General features: G+C 39.6%; 1 protein-coding gene across 1 annotated transcript in view; it reads left to right on the top strand.

Annotated features, from left to right (window-relative positions):
- Nucleotides 1-19,963, top strand: part of SNX24 (sorting nexin 24) — a 236,973-nt gene that overhangs the window by 13,915 nt on the left and 203,095 nt on the right. The window lies entirely within an intron of this gene.

Raw genomic sequence — 19,963 nt, 5'->3', positions numbered from 1 at the left:
TTGCATTTCTCCCCATGTCTTACCTTGCCTTCTCCATTCTTCTGCCAACTTCCCTCTTGTATATTGGCTTCTCCTTCACCCAAGTTAACATGTGTCATGTACCTCTAGCCAATGGTCCTGGTATGTTGCTGTGGGTAGATGTGCTGGACTGCAAAGTCGGTTTGAACCACAAGGTCAATGGTTCAATCTCATCAGTTGCTCTCTGGAAACCCTATATAGGGTCACTATGGGTCTGAACCTACTGTTTTAGCCCTTAACAATAATAACAACCCTTTTTGGCTGTGAACCACAAAGTCAGCAGTTCGAAACTACCAGCTATTCCGTGGGAGAAAGATGAGGCTCTCTGCTCCCATAAAGATTTACAGCCTTAGAAATCCTGTACAAGATTACTATGAGTCTGAATTGACTCTTCGTCACTTAACAACAAGCCAGTGAATTACTCTTTCTTCCTTCCTACACCTGATAGCCATCAAAAAATGTCAGGAATTTTTTCAAGATAAAAAAATTTGCTTGACAAACCCAGGATAAAATGATTTTTTTCCCTTATTTTCTTCAACCTTCATTCCATTCTTTAGATATTGAGAATACTAGAATTTGCTTTATTTCACATTATGTACATAAATGTGTTTTCAGTATAATCTCAATCAATATTGCCATCAACAGCATGATTACTGAAGACAGTTGAAAAATTAAAAAAAAAAATGTTCTTTTGTTCTTATATTTTATCTCATTACAAATAATAATCAAATGACTATTTTAAAATCACTTCGATTGATTTGTTGCTCCTAACACCAACTAGATACTTTAATTTTATTTTGTATTTTTAAGGATTTAGGGCAATTATTTTGTTTTATATTTGTGTAAAATATATATACATAATCTCCCAAACAAATATATCAAGTGTATTTGCTTAAATCTAGCTTTTATTCATGTCCTGCTACCCCTACTTCATCTAGATATTGAGTACCACTTTAAGACAAAATATATGGCTTATTCCATTTAAAACATATCAATGCAAATACATTTATAAACCCATTCCTTTTCCTAGATAAACAATCATATACGAAACACATTTTACCATACTTAAAATAAAAATTATTTAACAATACATATTAGGACTTTAGGTGGAAATGATGGAAAATATGTTTGGATTCAGGGTAGATATTTGTGGTATGACTAGTAGAAATCACTGAAGGATTTGGATTTGGGGTATGAGGAAAGGAGAGCAGCAACAATGATGCTTAGGTTTTTATCCTGAGCAAATGGAATGATGATTGGACTATTTACTTAGGTGTGGAAGAATGTGCGTGAAAGAGAATTTGGGCAATGATCAGAATTCCCAGTTTTGGATATGCTTACTTTGAAGTACCTATGGGCATCTATGGATTCTTGGTGAGTCACTATATGGATCAGCACAGGAATTTGAACCACAAGGTTAGCAGTTCAAATGCACCAGCTGCTCCTTGGAAACCCTGTACAAGGTCACTATGAGGTGGAACCAACTTGATTCAGACAGCACTTATCAACAGAAACAGTGGGCGTCTCTGGAGTCCTGATGTGGCACTGTAGGATTAGCACTGGACTGCTAACCACAAGGTTGACAGTTCAAACCAACCAGCCACTCCTAGGAAACCCTATACAGGATTTCTATGAGTAGTAATGACTTGATGACACTTAACAACAACAATGAATATCCAAGTGGAGATATTACTAGGCAGTTATTTATGTGATTCTGCAGTGCTCAGGGTAGGAGAAGCCCTAGGCTAGAGTTAAGAATTTTAAAGTCAGCCCATAAATCATATTTGAAACCACAAAATAATCAAGAGAATGGTATAGCATAGCAAAGTATTTGTCTGAAGACAGACCCCTGGGATACTGTAGTGTTTTCAGGTTGAGAAAATGTTGTTGTTGTTAGGTGCCATCAAGTCAGTATCGACTCATAGTGACCATATGTACAACAGAATGAAATGCTGCCTGATCCTGAGCCAGCCTCACAATTGTTGCCACACTTAAGCCCATTGATGCTGCCACTTTGCCAATCCATTTCACTGGTGGTCTTCCTGTTTTTCTCTGACCCTTCACCTTACCAAACATGATATCCTTCTCCAGAGGAACCTTCTCTTCGTACCTCCTGACAACATGTTCGAAGTATGACAGATGAAGTTCAGCCATCCTGACCTACAAGGAGCACTCTGGCTGCACTTCTTCCAACACAGATCTGTTGGTTCTTTTGGCAGCCCATGGCACTTTCAATATTCTCCTCTAACATCATAACTCAAAAGCATCAATTCTTCTATGGTCTTCCTTATTCACTGTCCAGCTTTCGCGTGCATATGATGTTATGGAAACTACCATGGCTTGGGTCAGGCGCACCTTAGTCCTCAAGTGACATCTTTGCTCTTCAACACTTTAAAAAGTTCTTGTGCAGCAGATTTGCCTAATGCAACATGCCTCTGATTTCTTGACTGCTGCTTCCGTGAGTGTTTATAGCTGATCCAAGAAGATTGAAGTCCTTGACAACTTCAATCTTTTCTCCATTGATAATAATGTAGTTTATTGGTCCAGTTGTGAGGATTTTTGTTTTCTTTACCTTGAGATGCAATCCATACCGAAGTCTGTGCTCTTTGATCTTCATCAATAAATGTTTTAAGTCCTCTTCACTTTCAGCAAGCAAGGTTGTATCATATGCATATCGCAGGTTGTTAATGAGTCTTCCTTCAATCGTGATGCCACATGTTTATTCATATAACACAGCTTTTCGTATTATTTCCTCAGCACACAGGTTGAACAAGTGTAAAAGAATACAACCCAGTCATACACCTTTCTCAATTTTAAACCATTCAGTGTTCCCATGTTCTGTTCAAACAACTGCCTCTTGGTCCATACACAGATTGCTTATGAGCACAATTAAGTGTTACTTAATACTCATACTTCGCAATGTTATCCATATCTTGTAATGATCCACATAATCAAAAGCCTTTGCATAGTCAATAAAGCATAGGTAAACATCTTTCTGATATTCTCTACTTTCAGCCAAGATCCATTGGACATCAGCAATGATATCCCTCGTTCTACAGCCTTTTCTGTATCCGGCTGGAACCTCTCAAAGTTCTCTGTCAATGTATGATCATTGTCATTTCTGTATTACCTATAGCAAAACTTTATTTGCATGGGATATCAAAGATATTGTCTGATGATTTCTGCATCCTGTTGGGTTACTTCTCTTTGGAATGGGCACAAATATGGATCTCTTCCAATCAATCGACCAGATAGTTGTTTTCCAAATTTCTAGGCGTGAGTGAGTGATTGCCTCCTGTGCCACCTCACTTTCTTGAAAGATTTCCATTTTTATTCCATCAATTTCTGGACACTTATTCTTTGCCAACTCCTTCACTGCACCTTGAACTTCTTCCTTCAGAATCATTGGCTCTTGATCATATGCTACCTCTTGAAATGTTTGAACATCAGCCATTTCCTTTTGGTACAGTGACTCTGTGTATTCCTTCCATCTTCTTTTGATGCTTTCTGCATCATTCAGTAATTTGACCAGAGAATCCTTCGGTAACGAAAATTGAGGCTTGAATGTTTTCTTCAGTTCCCCAGCTTGAGAAATGCTGAGCGTGTTTTTGGTTTTCTGACTCCAGATCTTTGAACATTTTGTTGTAAATTTGACTTTGTCTTCTCGAGCTGACCTTTGAAATTTTCTGTTCAGCTCTTGTACCTCCTCATTTCTTCCATTTGCTTTAGCATCTCTATACTGGAGAGCAAGTTTCAGTGTCTGTTCTGATACCCATTTTGACCTTTTCTTTCTTTCTTGTTTTCTTAATGACTGTTTGCTTTCTTCGTGCATGATGTTCTTGATGTCATCCCACAACTCTTCTGGTCTTCAGTCTTTAGTGTGTAATGTATCAAATGTGTTCTTCAGATGATTTAAATTCAGGTGGGATATATTGTAGGTCATATTTTGCCTCTTGTGGACATGTTTTCATTTTCTTCAGCTTCAGTTTGAATTTGCATATGAGCAATTGATGGTCTGTTCCAAAGTCTGCCCCTGGCCTTATTTTGACAGATTTTACAGAGCTTTTCCATCTTCTCTTTCCACAGATGTAGTCAATTTGATTTCTGTGTATTCCATCTGGTGCTGTATAAAGAAGGTATTTGAAATGAAGAAATCATTGATTGTGCAGAGTTCTATCATGTGATCTCTAGTATCATTTCTCTCACCAAGGCCATCTTTTCCACCTAATGATCCTTCTTCTTTGTTCCCAACCTTTGCATTCCAATCACCAGTAATGATCAATACATCTTCATTGCATGTTTGATCGATTTCAGATTGAAGAAGTTTGTAGAAATCTTCAATTTCATCCTCACTGGCATTAGTGGTAGGTGCGTAAATGTGAATATTAGTGGTATTAACTGGGCTTTCCTGTAGGTGCATGGATATTATCCAATCACAGACAGCATTGTACCTTATGACTGATCTGGATATGTTCTTTTTTGACAATGAATGCAACACCATTCCTCTTCAATTTGTCATTCCTGGCATAGTAAACCATGTGGTTGTATGATTCAAAATGGCCAATACCAGTCCCTTTCACCTCACTTATGCCTAAGATATTGATGTTTATGCATTCCATTTCATTTTTGACAATTTCCAATTTTCCTAGATTCATAACTTCACACATTTCATGTTCTGATTATTAATGGGTGTTTACAGCTATTTCTCTTCATTTTGAGTTGTGCCCCATCAGCAAATGAAAGTCCTGCAGGCTTTACTCCCACTGGCTTTACTCCATTTGCATCATCACAGTCAACACTACTTTGAGGAGGCAGCTCTTCCCCAGTTACAGTTTTGAGTTTCTTCTAACCTGAGGGGCTCATTTTTTGACACTATATCTGACAGAGTTTCTCTGCTATTCATAAGGTTTTCAGTGACTAAATCTATTTGGAAGTAGTTCATCACTTCTTTTTCCTACCTAATCTGTCTTTGTATGGAAGCTATTCTGAAACCTGTCCACCATGGTTGACCCTGCTGGTATTTAAAATACCCATGGCATAGCTTCCAGAATCACAGCAACTCACAAGTCACCACGGTATGGCAAACTGACAGAGGAATGAGGAGTGGCCAGTGATGTAGGAGGAAAACCTACAGAAAGTGGTATCTGGGACTCAGCCAAGCAAAAAACAAGCTTCAGGGAGGAGGTAAATCATGAACAGGGTAAATCACATGGCTACGAAGTGACTGGGTGGGGATTTTTACTTTAAAAGTCAAAATGAACCTAGTCCTTTGTTTTGTCTGGGTGAATACACTCCAAATCTGGAAATACATGTATATTTTTGGAGGAAAAGTTCTCTGCAATCTGAGCATATGCAAAGTCCTCACTCAGCTCTGTCTCTGCCACTCTGAACTCTGCTGTCTTTGTCCCTGATGGCAGGCATGGTTCTTTACGTCTGCATATTGGAAGATGGAGTCGGTAGACAATTTAAAATCTAGACCTTCTTTTCTTTGAGAGTGAAAAAAGTGTGTTTTAACCCTCTTTCAAGAAGTGGATTCCTGGTATGGAGCTGTAGGATAAGCACTGGACTGATAACCACAGGGTTGGCAGTTCTGACCCACCAAGCACTCCTTGGAAATCCTATACAGGATCATGATGACACTTAACAGAAGAAGTGAAATAGACTTCCATCTGTAAATAAACATTGTAGTGTGTTTCTCCCTTTGGCTTTATATCAGATGAACATGTCAAAAATAAACATGCTTTTCTATTCTGTCATCTAGTGCTTATTTTAAAATATGTTTAGTCTTTCTTGCAGGTGGAAGGCTTTTCTTCAGATACGTACGTAAGGAAAGTTTGTATTCCCACTTTAAAAAGTGACCATAGTGCAGGGAATGAAGTTTGTGGGAAAGGTTTGTTTTCCTTGTTTATTATCAGTGAACAATTAGAGCTCATTGTCAGTAAAAATTGATGACTGCTGCTTCCAAACTATTGAGCCTGTGCTAATAAATGCAACAGTTGTTCGTAATTTGGTGGTAAATGACCTTTAAATGTAGACGTTTAAGGAGGCTGTCCTTGGGGAACAATTTAACTTCCAAATGACACCCATGAGTACTTGTTATCATTTAAATATGCTTCCTTTTGTCAATAATAGAATAACAAATACTGGTTAGATTTCTAATGTTGATTCAGATACCAGGAAACCTGCTGAATAAATTAGTGTACATTTGATTTATATTGACCAAAATTTTTTAAATTGCCATGTTACAGGTCAAGGTGACATGCATTTAAATGTGTTGTGGAGCAGAGGTCATTCCTGACTGACAGCAATGCTTACCCTGTTTTTAATTAACTTTTAAGTTTTATCCTAAAATCCCTTCCCAAGTACCAGTTATTAGAAACAGGATGGAAATTAATTTAAGACATTAGTGGAGACCTTATTTTAAAAGTCAATAATAATCTTGACTTTCCCATAAAAATTACCAAAGTAAATTATTGCTGCATTTTCCCCCCTTTAATTTGTAGGGAAATAAAATCTGCTTTCTCATCTAGACTTTTAATTCATTGTCTGTGGTTTTTTCACTGATAGGTTTGAAGAAATAATCTGATGTGGCAGAGAAAGAAACAAAGTAGCGAATGAAGTCTTACTTAGTCCAGAAAGAACTTTATCAAACAAACGCATTTTATTAGTGCTGTGAGCTTTTTCATTGATGTCGTGTGTGTATGTGTGTGTGTGTGTGTGTGTGTGTATGTGTGTGTGTGTGTGTGAGAGAGAGAGAGAGAGATAGAGAGAGAGAGAGAGAGAGAAAGAGAAAGAGAGAGAGTTCGGAGGGTGGTTGGTAAGAGTGAGGCTGTGGATTAATTTTGTCAGCCATTCATTAGTTAGTCCAGAGTAGTAATATATGTTTTAGGGAGGCTTTAGTCAACTCCCGATTTGCCCATTGAGAGAATATTTTGTATTTAATGCTGCTTCTTTTGTATCTAAATATTGGAAATATTTTATAAAATGTATTTTTCTCTTAATGTAGAACATTTTTTTATTTATTCTGCATCTAAGAAGATTTATTTATTGTAACATTTGGTACAGAAATATACAAGGTTATTTCTTCTACACCATGAAAATCTTTGACTTTAGTCAAAAGTTACGTTTTGGAAATTAAGGTTACTTTCTGAGCATTGCTTCTTTTTTTTTTTTTTAAGTTTTTATTGTGAATTGAGTGATTACTGTACATGGGGGAATGTCAGTTTTACACTCATTGTTTCATTGCAATGATTACAGTCTCCTTTGTGCATCATCATTCAACAGTATTTGCTTCTATTCTCTGTTTTGTTTTTTTTTTTGTTTGTTTTTTTGCGGGGGTGGGGGATGTATACACAAAAACACTCAGGAATATATAATCATTTAAACAACAGAAGGACACTTTCTGCAAGTCTGCCCCTTGGCCACCAGCACCTGGCTGTCAGCACACAGCCTTTCTCTTTCCATGAGTCTAGAGTCCTCAGCTGCTCTCTCCCTCTCCATGCCCTCATCTCTGCCTCCATCTCTGGTGTTGCTGCTTCTCTGGATAGGGTCCCACATTCAGCTTCCCACATTCCGCTTGTACTCCTCTCCCTCAATGGTCTTCGGGTTATCTGTTCCTGGACTGGCTGCAAAATTACCTACTCCCCTTTTTTTTATTATGACCATTGCTTCTTGAGATGCTGCATGGTATCTCAAAGTAGTACAGAGTTCCTATACTTTAATAATTTTATTAGGCATTTTTGTAGATACATGCAAAGCTGTTTTCCAAGGCCTGGAAGAGATTCTGAGATGCTGACTTTGGTTCAGCCACACTGTGCTGTGATTTTTGTAGCTGTGCTTGTACCTGGGCTTAAAGTGCTTTATGAACATCATTGACATCATATTGTCCATAAAGGCAAAAGAAGTGATATTGTAGAAAGTGCTAATAAGAGAGAAAAGGAAGTGGTGATAATAAAATTGAAAGTGGTGAGAGAATGACACATTTTGCATGTGCATACGGGATGAATCATTCAACATAGGGATGAAGGGCAGAAGGGATGGTTCTGAAGGACAGAATCCGGCAGCATTTCTCTTAAGAGGACATGCAGATATGCAGGGAGTGGGAGATGTGACTGACAAAATGGAAAGACTTCTGGGTGTCAGCACTAGCTTTGGGTGCATGGTACTAAATGCAATGGCAGGGAGTTTGAGAAAAAGGTAAATTATAATTACCACTGTGAAGTTGCTACTGGTAGGTGGCCCATTGAAACACTGCATTTGGGCTTTAGTTTGATGTTGTTGTTGTTATGTGCCATGGAGTCGGTTCTGACTCTTAGTGACCCTGTACAGGGTTTCCGAGGCTGTAAATCTTTACAGGAGCAGAAAGCCTCATCTTTCTCCTGTGGAACAGCTGGTAATTTCGAACTGCCGACCTTGTGGTTCACAGCCCATTTCGTAACCACTACGCTACCAGAGTTTGATAGGTAGCTGCTAAAGCCATAGTGTTGATCTTGGCTGCACACTGGATTGATTTTATAAATGCTGAAGTCTGGGACTCATCCCCAGAAAAGCATGGTTCTGGGGTATGACTTGAGCATCAGAATTTTTAAAGACTCCCTGGGAGACTGTGATAGACATTCTATGGCAAGAAAGAACTAGTTGACTAGTTGGCTATGCGCCATCCAACTCTTCGTGACCATGATACGGTTTCTGAGGCTGTAAATCATTATGGGAGCAGAAAGCCTCATCTTTCTCCTGTGGTTAGCTGCCTACCACGTAATACACTACACCATCCCACAAATATTTGACAAGGGTGACTTGTCCCAACATATCCTAACTATGTAGATAGATCAGAGGTTCTTGGAGTTTAAAAATGCAGATTTTAAGGCCTTTTCCCCATAGTTTGTTGTTGTTAAGTGCCATTAAGGCAGTTCTGATGTATAATGACCCTGTGTAGTATTGGTGAGCTTGAACTGCCGACCTTGCAGTTCAAACCGGCCTTGCGGTCCAGAGCATTAACCAACAGTGCCACACCAGGACTACCCATGTAGTCTGGTTTCAATGGGAGCCAACCTTTGGTATGATTTTATTTTATTTATTTTGTCTTTGAGAACAATTTCTATTTAGAATTAGCCAGCTAGACTCAGGTTGTTGTTGTTGTTAAGTGCCATTGAGTCAATTCCAATCCATAGTGACCCTCTATAGGGTTTCTGAGGTGCAGCTGGTAAGCTTGAACCACCAACCATGCAGTTCAGACAGCTTTGCAGTCTGGTACATTAACCCACAGTGCCACACCAAGACTCCGGACTCAGGTTAGATGATCCCAATTTTGTTGGCAACAACCACAGCATCCTAGTTAGAAGCCAGTCGAACATAACCCTTCTTTTCTGCATCAGTCCTGATCAAGGTGTTGACCTTGGCTACATCAATGTCACAGAGCTTCTGCATAGCCTGCTTGATCTGGTGCTTGTTGGCCTAGACATCTACAATGAACATGAGTGTGTTATTATCTTCAGTCTTCTTTATGTCTGACTCAGTAGTCAGAGGGAACTTGCTGATGGCATAGTGGTCAACTTGTTTCTCCTGGGGGCACTCTTGGAGGCTGCCTTCGTAGCCTCAGTGTCTTGGGTTGCCGTAAGGTGGGTGACATGTGGATTGTTTTGTGTGTGTGGCTGTGGATGCCTTTCAGCACTGCCTTCTTGGCCTCCAAAGCCTTTGCTTTGGTTTCAGTTTTAGGAGGGAAGGGGGCATTCCTTCTTTGGTTTCAGTGTCATGTTCGTTAAAAGGCCTTTTGGAATCATTTTAAAGCTGTCAGGGTGATTTTAAATTTTAGCTTAGCCTGTGAGGGAATATCTGGGTGGCACAAATGCTTACACCCTGGAGTACTAACTGAAAGTTTGGTGGTTCAGAGGCACCCTGGAAGTAAAGTCTACCGATCCGCTTTTAAAAGGTCCCCAGCCTTGAAAACCCTTTAGAACAGTTTTCATGGGGTTGCCATGAGTCAGGATGAAATTGATGACAACAAACAATTACAAGACTGTAAGCTGGCATAGGTGGTTTACCTTAATTTGAAAAAGATTCTCTATAGAGTATATCACCAGCAAGAAGGAAGAATGTCAGCTTTGTTTTAAAACTTTAAAGGACCTGCTTACATTTTGATTCAGGGACAGTGTACCTAGGACCGAGTACTTAAACTGCACTTAGTCTTTGGATCCTTAAACCCATGAACATAAGCAAAACTTTTTTGACCTTAGTCCATTTGAGGAACTTCTAAGGAGTATCATTACTGAGCTTTGGAGCCAGACAGACTGTCCCACATTCTAATTATGTGACTTACTCATGAGGGAACTGTGCAAGTCATTTAAGTTCTTGGGGCTTCGTTTTTCTAAAACACAAACTCTTACAGAGATATAGCAAAGATCAAAGTAAGAATTCACTATATGTGACTATACCCACAGATATCCAAAAGTTTGATAGAAGGTATTTGTATATGGATATTTACCATTGCTGCAAACATATCCATGAATATGGTGGAACCTACAGGGGGCAAAGTTATGAATACTAGACAAAATCAAACACCTTGAGGGAGTGAGTTGCTAGTCCTGGGAGTGACACCATGGCCAATTGGCACAACATAGTCCACAAAGAAAATGTTCTGCTTCCTACTTTGGTGCATAGCTATTGGGATTTTTTGCTAAAAGCTCAGGAGTGACTTTCTAATATGCAACTATTGGTTTTTCCCTGTTCAAAGAAAAGAAGAGTGAAGAAAATGGAAGGCATTTGAAAACACATGAAAATCAGTCTCCATGAATCTGAGAGCAGAAGAACTAGATGGTGTTCGGTACTAATACCAACTTCTCTGGAAGAGATCCCATTAGAAAGCCCAGGAGAGAGTGGGAGAAAAAGTCGAGCAACACTTAAAATCATAATAAAGACCAGGCTTACTGGTGAGATGGAGTTTGGTGGAATGCTGAGACTATGTGTTGTGCTTGATCACCCTTCAAATTTGGAATTGAACTCAACCTGTGACTCAATATTGAGCCAAGCAATAGATAAGACTATAAGGGCAGACAACACCACTAGTGTGGCATGCACACCATAGAATGGTCAACCATTCAAAATCAGAAGAGCAGCATTTATTTACCTAGGACAAAATTAAAAGGAGAAAGGACAGAAGAAGGAATGGAAATAAACACAGGGAGGAAGTGGGGTAAATGACTTTACATTGAGGGATTGAAATGAAACGAAGTGTATGACTTGTTGAATTTAAAACTGATGATTTGCTCTGTAAGCCATCACTTAAGTCACAGTAAAAAGTTAAAAAAAAAAAAAAAAAAAAGAGCTAGAACTCACTATGTATGGCAGCCATCATTATTTCTAATACTAATAAACTTTTGCCAGTTTGGGTTAATATATCACCACATATTTTCTCTTCCTTTCATCTAATATGAAATCCCTGAGATTATCCACCCCCCCTTTTTTTCTACTTGTGAATAATTCTATGTTTAATTTTCTACTTTAAATGAATTTTTAAAAAAGCAATATTAAAGACTCTGCAGTGCTTTCAGATTAGAAAATGACATCTAAAGTGTTCCAGTCAACTCATAGGTAAGAACAAATTAAGAAAGTTGATTATGTGGTTAAACAAACAATTGTTGACAACAGCTGCTTATAGATCACATTGTACTTTGGTGAAATTTCAGCTGTCTTTCTTTGCATTAGACTTCTAACAACAATACTCGTTAGTTAAATTGATTTTCTACCATCTCCAGTTTTAAGGTCTTAGAAGAATACAAGGTGACCAGTCTTAAATTTGTAAGTAGTTTAGTGTGTGACTCTAGTGCGGAGGTGTTGCTGGGAGCAGTCTCCAGCCAAGACTCACTCTTGTGTGCTTGGCTCTGAGCAGAAGTAGAACTTCTGACTCTTGACTCATCTGCATTAAGGATTAGCTAACAGATGAGGTCATTTTTAACAAACATTTTAATCTTGAATTGTGTTTCAGTAGCTGTACTTATTCTTTCACCATACTTATTCAATCTGTATGCTGAGCAAATAATCCGAGAAGCTGGAAGAAAAACGTGGCATCAGAATTGGAGGAAAACTCATTAACAACTTGCGATATGCATAGGATACTACCTTGCTTGCTGAAAATGAAGAGGACTTAAAATACTTACTGATGAAGATCAGAAGCCACAGCCTTCCATATGGGTTGTATCTCAATGTCAAGAAAACAAAAGTCCTCACCACTGGACCAATAAACAACATCCATGTAAATGGAGAAAAGATGGATGTTGTCAAAGACTTCATTTTGCTTGGATCAACATTCATGGAAGCAACAGTCAAGAAATCAAGTGACATATTGCATTAGGCAAATCTGCTGCACAAGCCCTCTTTAAAGTGTTGAAGAGCAAAGATGTCAGTTTGAGGACTAAGGTGTGTGTGCCTGACCCAAGCCATGGTATTTTCATTAACCTCATATGCATGTGAAAATTGGACAGTGAATAAAGAAGACCATAGAAGAAAGCATTTGAATTACGGTGTTGGAGGAGAATATTGAAAGTTAGCAAAAAACCAAGCAAATCTGTGCTGGAAGAAGTGCAGCCAGAGTGCTCCTTGTAAGTCAGGATGGCTAGACTTTGCCTCTCATACTTTGTATATATTATCAGGAGGGACAAATATCTGGAAAATGATATCATATTTGGTGAAGTGGGGGGTCAGAGATAAAAAGGAAGACCCCCAAGGAAATGGATTGACACAGTGGCAGCAGCATGGGTTCAGGCACAGCAACAATTGTAAGGTTGGCCCAGGACCAGGCCGTGTTTTCTTCTGTTGTACATGAGTTCAGTTGCTATGAGTTGGTACTGACTTGATGGCACCTAACAATAACAACAATAGCCTTTTCTATAGTCAAGGTTTGTTTCTGTGGATTCTAGGTTTGGAACAGTTGTTTGGAAATCCTCTTTTTTGTGTGTGTCCTAAAAGATTCCCTATGCCTTAGGATAGTGGGGAAAGAGTCTGGCAGTCTGTCTAATTGGAAATTTAGCTCAGTGATGTGTTAGGAGCATGCCAACTTTGTATGCTGGGCACTACATAGGACCTGGTGAAGGGGGCATGATGGGGAGAGCTGGGCAGAAGTGTCAAGCAGGAGCTGTAAGGGGTGGCACTGGAAAAGGGCTGGGAGAATGCAACAAGTAGTGAGGATGATTTTATTCACCCAAATATTTGCTTAGATTCATTTATTCACCCAATGGAACTGATTGTTGTTGTGTGATGTCAAGTCAGTTCCGACTCATAGCAACCCTGGGTAGGGTTTCCAAGGAGTGGCTGGTGAGCTTAGACCACCGAGCTTGAGGTTCACACTGACGTTGCAGTACATAGCATTAGTCCACAGCCCCACACCAGGACTCCATGGAACTGCTAGGCCTGCAGTACACCATAGATGATGTACTGGGCTCTGGGGATGCCTTTGCTTTTAGCAGTTTCCTTTACAAGATCTTCCAGAAATTCCAGAACTTTCTTAAAGTGGTTCTTTGTATTTGTGAACACTATTTGCCTGGCTCCAGGTACTTTTCATTTATTGCCTCAATTATGTATTTATCCTCATAACTCTCAGTGATAGCATTTCTCCAATTCACAAGTGAAGGGAAGTGAGTGTAAACTTTATACTCTGCTGTACCCCATGAGACTGGATAAGTTCCAGGAAACTGATGGTAAACTTTAGCTATCCCCTGGCTTACCATAGCTATGGTAGTAAGTGTTGGCATTTGTTTATAAGAATTAAAATCTTTATGTTGGTTTTCTATAGCGAGCTCACTGACTAAGACTTATTTGGGTTTTCTGATACGAGTACAGATAATAGCACCCACAGAACTCAAGCAGCAAGCTCCTTTCCTGTTTTTTCACTTTACCTCTAAAGGAAAACAAAAATTACAAAGATAAGGCCTTTCAAAGAAATTCTAGTATGGGCAAAAGAATTTGCTATTTGTAAAGTTGAATTTAATCGTGTTTGACCTATGCTTGTTTTATCCATGAACTATTTAGGATTGTCGCTTGTGTTCTGTGGAGACATTCTATCAAAACTGATTATTGCTTTAGTTTCAAAAGATGAAAAACTATGATGTTTGCCTTAAAGATTACCCCGCTCTCCAAAGCTCTCTTGAGAATGTGAAAGTTGCAGTTTAGGTTATTGATGTTGTTTTTAGGTGCCATTGAGTTGGTACTGACTCATAGCAATCCTATGTACAACAGAAAGAAACACTGCCCAGTCCTGGGCCAACCTTACAATTATTGCCATGCTTGAGCCCATTGATGCAGCTACTTTGCCAATCCATCTTGCTGGGGTCTTCCTCTTTTTCTTCTGACCCTCCACCTTACCAAACATGATATCCTTCTCTAGTGACTGGTCCCTCCTGATAATATGTCCTAAGTATGAGAGACGAAGTTTGGCCATCCTGGCCTCCAAGGAGCACTCTGGCTGCACTTCTTCCAACACAGATCTGTTGGTTCTTTTGGCAGCCCATGGCACTTTCAATATTCTCCTCCAACACCATAACTCAAAAGCATCAATTCTTCTACGGTCTTCCTTATTCACTGTCCAGCTTTTGCATGCATATGAGGTTATTGAAAATACCATGGCTTGGGTCAGGTGCACCATAGTCCTCAAGCTGACATCTTTGCTCATCAACGCTTTAAAAAGGTCTTTGCAGCAGATTTGCCTAATGCAATAGGTTGTTTGATTTCTTGACTGCTGCTTCCATGGATGGTGGTGGTGGGGAAAAATACTTAAGTTTTATGGATATCCCATGCAAATATGAACTTCTAAAAACTGGAAGTTTTTAAAAAATATTTTGTCATCATTTTCTTGAAGCTATCCTGGGAGTGTAGCAGGGTAGAAAGTGTAGCCAGACCTGGGTTTATACTCACTTTCCAGCAGTGAAGTGATGGCTTCCTTATGTCTGTCTCCTCATTTGTAAGATGGGAGAAGTGCTACCACCAAGAGACGTGAGGATAAAAACATAATGGAGATGATAAATGAAAAGTGCTTAGTACAATGCAAAGCATATCTGTTACTACACTGTGTCTGAGAAGCAGGGGGGTCATGGGAGGTTCTCTGTTGCAGGCAGAGCATGAGCAGCACTCGTGTTACCCCTTCTTGTGTCATTTCTACCTCTGGCCTGGACATCAGTGTCTATTATTGCTCAGGGCCTGAGGCCTCCTGCGATTTACACAGCAAGTAGAAAGTTACAAGCAGCTCAGCTTGCTAGGTTGATTTCTGCTATGATTCCAGTGCCATGGGCCCCGTGTGCTGTGCAGTTATTCTGTGCTGGACCAAACTAGGGACAACTCAGACAGTCAGCCAGGACCCTACATCATGGGCTCTGGTCTTGTTCGCTGGAGTGATCCCAGTGGAAGGGCCAAGCTGGTAGCTGATGGGGGTGATCCTGGGCCTTTAAAGGATTGGAGGTCAGATAGGAAACATGCACCTAATTTCCTCAGTGTAGTAATTCAGGCAACAAAAAAGAGTTTTCTAGTATAGGCAGTCCCCAAGTTACAAACGAGAAGTGTTTCTAAGTGTGCCTTGAAGTCACATTTGTAGGTGAGTCTAAAAACCTATGCTTATGGTTCTTATTTAGCCTTGATTTTAAATGATTTTAAAAGCTATAAGTGAAGGTGATTGTGGTGAAGAATTTGTTACTATTAATGATTGGTTCAATCTTATCAGCTGAGGGCAAGTTTAGATAACATTAAAGAATAAGTTTGAGTTGTTTCTAAATCAGATGATGTTGGCCACTGTAACTTGTAGCTGACATTAAACACTGGAGAGGAGCTTGAAACAGAAACTCAGTGCTTAAGGACAGTGGATGAGTTTTGTTAATTTGAGGAAGTGTTTTGTAAGCTCGAATGCTCAGTGATTATGCAGAGTAAGAATACAGGAAACATTTCCCATAAAAAAAGAATAAAGAACCAAAAGTGTCAGGAACTGACTTATTAAACAATCGTTGCTGAAAAATTATTTGAAATCTTGTATGTATTTTTAGTGTCATTATCTGAAGGGTGGACTTAAACACTTCTCTTGTATGATGTGTGCATTTTTTTCTTCCTTTGGGCTTCTGTGGGTCAGTGCAAAGGGCATTCATTAAATGGAGTATTCTAGACCTGTGACTTTCCCCTGAATATATTATGGATGGTTTTTTTGGGGGGGGAGAGGAGGGTGGGGCATGGTGGCTCTTTAGGACTGGACTAGGAACTACAAGGTCTGAGGTTTGAGTCCACTAGCTGCTCTGTGAGAGAAAGATGACTTTCTGCTCCTGCAAAGATTTACAGACTCGGAAACCCTATTCAGGGTCACTATAAGTTGGAACCAACTTAATGTCACTTAACAAAAAAAATAACAATTTTGGTTTTAAGTCTTTATAAACAGTTTCATTGATTTTCTTCAAGTACTATGCAAAAGTTTCTAAAGTGGATATGTATATTGTTGTTGTTAGGTGTCAATTTATTTTACAGAATTTTAGATGTGGAATTGTTTGGGTTTTTTTAGATAGCATTTGTTTTTTGCTAGAGAAATATTCATTTTTATTGGCCATTTATAATGGCGTCAGTTTATAAAAATGAGAAAATATTGGTCCTTGAAAGCATCTCAATTTAATGTTTCTTAATATTTGTAAGATGATTAATTTTAAGGGAGCGTTTCATTAAAGACTTCCTACAAGAGATGATGCTTAAGCTATTTTTAGAAATAGAATTTTGGTGAAACTAGAGACAGCAAAACCCACTGTCATCCCACAGTCTCCAGACATGTAATCACAGTGACTTTAGTTACACTCCTCAGATTGTGTCACCATTCTCCTTGTTCAGCTTCAGTTGTTTCACTTCCATTTACTTACTGTCCCTGCCCCATCCTTCTCATTTATGCTTTAAAATCACTGTTGGCTGTAGTTTTTTTGTAGATTATTCATTTTAAAGAAACATAATACTCAAGGGTGACAGTTTTTTACTCTTTGAGTTCAACTATTCCTTAGTTTATTTGTTTATTTAATTTCTTTTTTGGAGGGGGGTAAGATTAAGGAATTAAGGTTTGGATCAGGTTGATGTCTGGGAACAGGCTAGGCCTAAGGTTTTGTGTAGTGTTACTGTTAGGAGTGGAGTCTTGGTGTGGTGCTGTAGGATACATACTTTGACCTCAAGGTCGGTGTCAACTGCAAAGCTGGTGGTTCAAACTCACCAGCCGCTCCTCGCAAACCCTGTATAGGGTCATTATGAGTGGGAACTGACTCAAGGGCACACAACAACAACAATACCAACAAGGTTAGGAGCAGGGCTTGGTCTATTTTTAGGGTTACAGTTAGGTTTATTTTTATTTTTTTCTTGAAATCTCTTTGATTTCCATATCGTTTGTAAGTTCTGTAACTCCACTATTCCATCTATTATGTTGTTGTTATTCTTATTGTAAGCTGTTATCTCTGATTTTCTATTTTCAGTCTTGTAGATTTGTTTCACTTTGGATACTTCTGTTTTTGGGTTGAGTTCTGGGTGATATGGTCATCATGTATGTTAATCTCAGGTTGTCTGCTGTTGTTGGTCTCGGCACCGACTCGATGGCACCTAACAACAACAACTATGCGATTCTGTTTGTTGTTTGTGTAACATAATTCAGGTAGTGTTTGTATGATGTGGGCCACTAATTATCATTGATTGGAGTCGGTGGAACCACAGGAGACACAGTTATGTCTGGACTGGATCAGTACAATTGCTGTCTTATAAAAACAACCAGCAGCAGTACTAGGTTTGATAGGGTGAAATTCCTGTACCTCCAGATGTGGGGATGGTATGCCCTGTACCCGACCCTAGGCAGAATAGAAGCTATGCAGGATGGAGTGCCACTGGCTGCCTGGCACAGGAAAAGGTCCGGGAGCTGGCCAAGTCTCCAGCCACTGGAGGGTTTGAGGAACAGGAAGAACCATCTTTTCCTAACTGTCAACCTCCAACAGGCACCTTGTGGCTCCATGCTGCTATGTGATTGATGTAGTTGTTGTTAAGTGCCTTCCAGTCAGTTCTGATTCCTGGTGACCATGTGTAGGGTTTACGAGAAGTGGCTGGTGAGTTTGAAGTGCCAACCTTGCAGTTCAAACCAACCTTGTGATGCATTGTTTATCCTACAGCGCCACACTACTTTAAGATGGCCTATCCTTGTCAGGCCACCTGGCAGCTGTCTTCTCTCTTGTTGCTCCTGCTCTTATTTTCCTTTTCTAGTCAGCACTCACTCCACCTCTCTGTTACTTTGTTTACAGGTGACATCGGGGACAGTATCATTTCAAGGTTTGAAGAACAACATATACTTGGTATTGGTGGTTATGTGTCGTGGAGTTGGTTCCGACTCATAGTGACCCTGTACAGGGTTTCCAAGGCTGTAATTCTTTACAGGAGCAGAAAGCCTTATTTTCTTCTGCAGAACAGCTGGTAGTTTCAAACAGCTGATACATGTATTTTTTGGTTGTTTCAAAATTGTATATGACAATCGGTCCTTTTTTATTTTTTAGGTGAAAGTTTTCAGAGCAAATCAGTTTCCCGTTACACAATTTATACACATTTTTCCTTTGGTTCCCCATTTATCCTTCTTTTCTGCCTCTTCCTGCCTTCTGAGCTTTGGTTTTTTGGGCAGATACTTCCCTTTTGTTCTCCTATGGTTGATTGTTCTGAGAAGCTAGTATATCATGGGTGTTTATTGTTCATTTTATAGGTGTATATGTAGTTTGGCTGAAAGGTGTTCTCTAGGAGTGGGTTTAGTTTTAGGTTTGAAGGGTGTTTCAGGGCCACAGTCTCATGAGTTCCAACATAGACTAATCTTTTTATGATTTTCAGTTATCTCCATTTTTCTCCCAGTCGTTCCAGAATCATCTGTTGTGATGGGAATTAGAGTGGTTGGTAGATGGAATCCAGACACTGTCTAGTTCATCTGGTGTGACGTTAGTGGAGTCTGTGATTTGTGTGATCCATTAGCCTGTTGGAGGAGTTGTTTTCTTGAGTGTTTGCTTTTATTTACTCAGTTTTGTTGTGAATGGGAAGATATCAATAGTTTTATCTTAGATGACTGCTTGCAAGCTTTCAAGACCTCAGTTACTTAGGTAGGAGTTGGAACATTATCTTTATGGACTGTTGTTGTTAAGTGCTGTCAAGTCGTTCCAACTCTTAGTGACCCTGTAATGGTTTCCAAGGAGGAGTTGGTGGGTTTGAACTGGAATCTTGCAGTTAATGGTCCAGTGATAATCCAAAAGTGCCACACCAGTACTCTGTGATATGCCAATTGAGACAATGGTTATACGCCCTCATGTCTGTAAAAATAAGGAAATCAGGCTAATTAACCTTACCCTGGTGTACAGATGTTTTTTAGGGAGATTGATTAGAGTCAGCTATGAGACTGTGCAGTGATCCAGACAAGTTTAAGAGTGGAGACAACCATGACTGAACTGGAACTGAGGCATTGAATGGAGAGAGGGATGGATATGAGAGATTCTGTGAGAGTATTGGTAGCCTTTAGCAACTCTCTGGAACTGGTAGATAAAAGGATGAATAAAAAATTAAATTGAATTCCCTCTCTTTCATCTCTGTGCACCTCCCACTCAGTACCTCCTGCTCCACACTCCTCAGCTGCTCTTGGTTGTTGGAGGACCCTGAATTCTCATGTCTCTGAGCTGATCTTATGCCTGTGGGAAGTGTATCTCTCTTCTTACCCCCCTCTCCCAGTTGATTAATTTGTGTTTTCCCTTTCTGAATAAGTTCTAGTTTCACTCCTCCTAGAATCCTGGTTTGGTGTCGTAGGATAAGCACTTGATCTCAAAGTCTGTTTGAACTGTAATTGTTGTTGTTGTTGTTAGGTGCCATCGAGTTGGAACCGACTCATAGCGACCCCATGCACAGCAGAACGAAACAATGTCCGATCCTGGGCCAACCTCACTACCGCTGCCAC

Source organism: Chrysochloris asiatica, unplaced genomic scaffold (assembly GCF_000296735.1).
Source record: "Chrysochloris asiatica unplaced genomic scaffold, ChrAsi1.0 scaffold00171, whole genome shotgun sequence".
Lineage (NCBI taxonomy): Eukaryota > Metazoa > Chordata > Mammalia > Afrosoricida > Chrysochloridae > Chrysochloris > Chrysochloris asiatica.
The sequence above is the reverse complement of the archived record's forward strand: the minus strand, read 5'-3'. Positions and strand labels throughout refer to the sequence as shown.